Raw genomic sequence first — 5,604 nt, 5'->3', positions numbered from 1 at the left:
GGACGGCCTGGGCATGCACACCAATATGCAAGCGGCTCCACCTTTTCCCATTGCCATCGGCCTGCCTGTACAACCCACTGCAGCCCTTGGGGCTGATGTCGAACTCAAGAACGCCCCTGCCTTGCTGCCTGTCGTAATGAACACGACCCAATCTGCTGCCACTCTTGCGGGTTCTTCACGCGCTACTGCTGAACAGGCAGAACAAGTCATTGTTGACGCCAATGCTACCACAACACTTGCTGTGGCCAATTTCTCATCTGCTGCCTGTGCACCCTCCAACCCTGCAGCCATCGGAGCAGCCACAATTGGCATCCACCATGCAACCGACACAGCCATGAACCATGATGCAGCCGGAGCCGTTCCTGTTGTAGCCCATGATGAGGACGCAATTATCAACACCTTCCTTGAATTCCTTCATGAAGGTGTTCCTGATGCTGTGCATGTAAGCAAAGATGCGGCCACTCCAGCAAATGATGTTGATGACCCACATCTTGTAATTAAGCACCCTGCTGCTGCTGAAATCAAGGCCATAAAACTTGATGATCAAGTCAGCCTCTCCTTTGCCAACTTTGAGCACAAATATGATGCATCATCTCTCCTTGCAGATGCTCTCATTTGTTGCCTTGTAAAGGCCATACAACTTTACTGGTCAGCGCACTGCCTAAAACCCTGTAAGCCTTTGATGGCCTTGGACCCTAAGCGGTTTGAACCTGCTATTGCCCAACTTCATGCAGACGTGCAGCCGCAATCAATGGCTAATACATGCCGTGAAGCCGACCTGTTGCTGGACAATGAACCTGCAGTCGATGCAGAAGATGAAAAGGGAGATGAAGTCACTACCCCTACTGCGGATGAAAATGTTGATGTACCTGCCCAAGAAGCAAATGAAAACGCTGCTGAGATACCTGAATCACATCAAGTCGATGGTGGTGAAGTACCCGCACGGAATGATGCAGCCAAGAATGACATCCTTGCTACGGAAATTACACCTGCAGCGTCCAGCCATGCCATGCTCGCCACCTTGCCTTATGAATACTGTGGCCACCATGCAGATGATGAAGAAGACGAGGTTATCACCAACTTCCTGGCTTCTCTTGAAGAGGAACACACAAACTTTGACCTGCAGACGGCCACCTCTGAACACCTCAAAGGCAGTACTTTGTTTGGGGATCACCCTATGATAAATGAACCTGCTGATGGAGAAGAGATAGCAGTTGCTTCTTCATGCATGTACCAAACCCAAGTTGATGATGCAGAACCTGCAGATGATGGTGAAATTGATCCAACTTTCATGGAAATCATTAGAAGGGTGCCTCACCCTTACAACATGGATGTTGCTCATGCATTTCATGCTGTCCCCAAGTGCAAATATTGTTGCGGCGGCTATCACAATCATTGCTCAAACTCATGCCGCCCTGTCAAGATTCAATCCCGCAAGCATGAAGATCCATTCAATGATGGTGCTGCACTTGCATGCGGATACAATTTCAACCTAATAGCAATTGACAATGCTTCCTTGGTCTCACTGACGTACCTCCTTGCCGCTGAATGTATGCGGCTAGCACAACTGATCATCTTTGCTGGCTCGTGTCGTGTACGAAAGGGGAGAATAAATGTAGATCTTCATCCACGACACTCAAAGCTTTCTCACGAGTGCTTGATGCATCTGAAGCCACGATGAAAGATGAAACCTCAGCATCGAATTATGACCTTCAACAACTTCTTGATTGATCCCGGATGACACCAAATCCGAGATACAAACCCAAAATTTGTTTTCTCTTTCTTCACTGATTGCAGAGCAATCACAAAAAAAAAAAAAAAAAAAAAGAAAGCACTAATTTCCAGCTCATCTAAGCACTTCTCATGCACAATAAAATCTTCTCTCGGCATTCATCTGAGGGGGGATATTGGAATTAAAAAGTAATTAACTCCAGCTGTCATGCCTCGAGAAACCAAGAGGCACCAGCACCCGTTCAAATCCGCTATTCCCAGCCTTTATAATCACCCATGTAATCATGCTACAATCAGAGCAATCCAATAACCGCCTACCCACCTACATCGTCGTGTACTGTCTCTCTCTCCCTCTGTATCTCTCTCTCTCTCTCTCTCTCTCTCTCTCTCTCTCTCTCTCTCTCACACACACACACACACACACTGCCTCCATCACCTTCTGTGCACGATGTAATACACACACTGTTATAATGTTCTCTTTCTGCGCCTCTGATAGTGGGAGGCCCCCTGGCCTTCCTTTCCCACATAGTGGACTTGCAGGGAAGCTATGCAAATGGGTTCAAAGAACATGGAAAATAGGATTCTACAAGAAAGGTTTGTTTTTTGGAGGGATAGTGATGAAAAGTAAGAGTTGTTAAGTTTTATTACTTTCAGCATGTATGGAAGGCCAAAAAAAATTGGGTATTCAAAAATGACCTATCAATAGCTAGCTAAGGAGAGATTATCCAAGAAATCCGGGAAGGTTCTTGCCCCTTAGAAAAAGAAGGAACTCAAATGAGTGGAATTGGGCCGCTTTCTCTCCCATGATGAGTAAGTAATTATGGATGTTAGCTAGCTTTGAACTGGCCCTTGGTATAATTTCAGTGATCAAGAAACACATCAAGGCTGGGTAAGATCTTTAGGCTACTTTGTACACTTCTCGATTTTTATACATTTTCCCACTCACCATTGTGAGTTGGCAAAAAAAAAGTCAAGGACTTCTTTTTAACTTTTTTTTTTGTTGGGAAAACTCACAAAATGTGAGTGAGAATTGAATTAAACCAAAAAATTTAGAGAACAACCAAGCTCACACCAAGCCTTGGCACCTGAGACCATTACAAAGGGGAATCTCTTTAACTATTTGTTTGGGTCCATATGCAAAAGAGCAATGTGCAACAATGGGCTTAAAAGACCCCAAGGTTCAGTCCATTAAGACTTCCAAAATGCTAAGGCTCCAAAATTCAAAATTCAAAGGTTGTGTCCAAAGGTCAAACACTAGGAAAATTGGATGCTTAGTGTGTGTTAAAAAAGTCTTCATAGTCTCTACATAGGAGCGGGCGAGCCTTGCAAGTAGGGGATGAGAGAGAAACACACACAAACTTACTCACAAGCTTCCTTTACACAGAGGGAAAGAGGGACACATGTCATCTCTGTAGCTCAGATGTCCACAAGGTGTACTCATATCCTATTGGATGGCCATGGAGGTGGACCAATGAGAATTAGGCTAGAGTAAGTCTAGTTTAATGGTGTGTGTGTGTGTGTGCGGGGGGGGGGGGGGGGGGGGGGGGGGGGCTTAACTTCACTTCAAAAAGGGGGGGGCTTCATGGACACGGGAACTGCCACTTTTGGGACGCATTGCCACATCACTTATAAAGTTCACCAGCAACCGCTAGCGGCGGTGCTGCCTAATGCGACCACCATGAAACCTTTGCCACATCACTTATGAAGTTCGCCAGCAACCGCTAGCGGCGGTGCTACCTAATGCGACCACCATGAAACCTTTGCGCCAAAACCGCAGCCGCGTCACCCCTACGTCATCAACCACGGCAATCGCAACACCTATTGAGGCCCACCATCGCCACTCAGTGGGAGGAGCTCTCCCTCTCTCCCTTGTACACTCTCTATAGGGGTCTCACCCCAGGACATATACCCCCGCACCACCAGCTTTGTCTGCGCATGTGGGATATTCCATCCGCCACATGGAGCCTCTAGGGGTGATCACCCTTGGAAGTTAAAAAGGAACCACAAAAAAACTCATCTTTTTTAATCCTGTTGCCTTCAATCCCCTGCCATTTACGGCTCCCATACCCAATGGGCGAGTCACAAAGCAGTGCCTGATCCCCATCGTTTTGGTCTTGGCCGTGCAAATCTCATCACCTTTTGACCCCTCTAAGCTTGCTATCTGAAGCCGCAAAAACCCAAGAAAATTATCTATATCCTTCTCACTAACATATGCTGCCAATTTTGACTTGCCGTATTTCGCTCACCGAGCATCCAATTGAAAAACTGACGATTTGTGCTATCTTCACATGATTTCCTCCGTCTTGCAAAACCTTGTCAAGGCTTAAAAGATTCTAGATAGCACATCCTCCAATGTAGTCAAGTGGGCTCAAACTCGACCCCCAACAAAACTTCAAATGGCCATAACTTGCAATCCATAGCTTCGATCAGCAATCTGAAAAGACAAGTGTGTTCCATAATTCAAGCTTTACACAGCTATCCGCTGATATCCACTTGATCCATCTATTCCCAGTTGCCTTGTCCATCCCTAATTTGCTAAACTTTGTAACTTTAAACTACATTTAAGGACACTGATAGAGCACTTTAAATAACTTTACCTTCTATCCCATTTGGACCCTTCTTGGAGCCTTTTTGGCCTTAAAAAATGCTTTAGACATACATTACTGCTGCTACTAGTCTGCCCAAGGACTTCATACTTGCTCTAGCCTTTTGCACTGCACTTGCATGTAACCTTTGTTTGGCATAGACCACTTTCTAGCTTGAACCAACTTTAGCTGCACCATCATTTTCCAGCCCCCTCGTTGAACATTTATGTTTGACCAAAAGCATATATATAGAACTTTAAAAAATGGTACACCAAAATGACAATTGAAAGCACTTGTAAAATCTCCGACCTTATGGCCTCCTTATGTACAGGCTATGTACAAAAGCTTCATTTCCTCTCGCACTCTACATATTTTAGGTGGGTTGCCCAGTCCCCTTGGATATAATTTGCTGCACTTCTAGCACTAGACTTCTCTCAAAATACAACTTGAGCCGCACATTGTTCACCCTACTTGTAAGGCAGAGGAGACCGGAACATGCTCATCACCACCCAACCATACCCTATATAGACCCTTGGTCTGCTAAATATAGGGACCCTCTTGACTGCATGTCCTCTTTCCTGTCCTCATCACCACCCAACAATACCCTATATAGACCCTTGGTCTGCTAAATATAGGGACCCCCTTGACTGCATGTCCGATGTCCTGTCCTTTGGCCGTGCCCAATCCTACCCTCAGCATGACAGTCCTTCCTCCTTGGAGAAGCGTTTTTGTCTTTGAAAACAAGAGTGGTGATACACTAATGTATTCCAAAGTGTCATCCTTCATGGATCCATCTATTGGCTTGATCGAAACACGGTGTAGTAGGGTTCAATGAAACCAAGAGTAACATCTTGATTTTCCTTATTTTTGACCATATGCAACTGTCATGTGTTACCGGCTTTTATCCAATGTAGTGTGTAGACTCCATTTAAAGCGCATAAGAGCATGCTAAACAAGTCATCACAACAAAGATGTACCCAAAAGAGTACCACTTTTCACTTTTCATAAAAGTAACTGGCTGATGTAACTTATCAGCAAAACATAAGTCCTTGACGTGTTCTCAATTTTCACCAGTAGACAATCCCACCATAACTAGTGTTCAAGGTTGAGAACTTGACTTAAACATGAAGGGACTAAACTGAGTCACAAACATGCTTTACCTTATTGTAAGCAACTAAAGCGATACATTATTGCTAATGGGATTGCTTGGTGCTAATGTACGAGCTTTGCATATCCTTTAATACAAGATTACACTTGTAACTTGTAAGCTACCTATCCTCTTTGGATA

The 5,604-nt window shown here is 44.9% G+C and overlaps 1 pseudogene; it reads left to right on the top strand.

The window, feature by feature from the left end:
* Positions 1-416: 416 nt before the first annotated feature.
* On the top strand, positions 417-1,741 carry LOC147442254 (uncharacterized; annotated as a pseudogene).
* Positions 1,742-5,604: the final 3,863 nt, after the last annotated feature.

This window comes from Adiantum capillus-veneris, chromosome 14, assembly GCF_014529385.1.
Source record: "Adiantum capillus-veneris isolate H3 chromosome 14, ASM1452938v2, whole genome shotgun sequence".
In the NCBI taxonomy this organism is placed as follows: Eukaryota; Viridiplantae; Streptophyta; class Polypodiopsida; order Polypodiales; family Pteridaceae; genus Adiantum; species Adiantum capillus-veneris.
The sequence above is the reverse complement of the archived record's forward strand: the minus strand, read 5'-3'. Positions and strand labels throughout refer to the sequence as shown.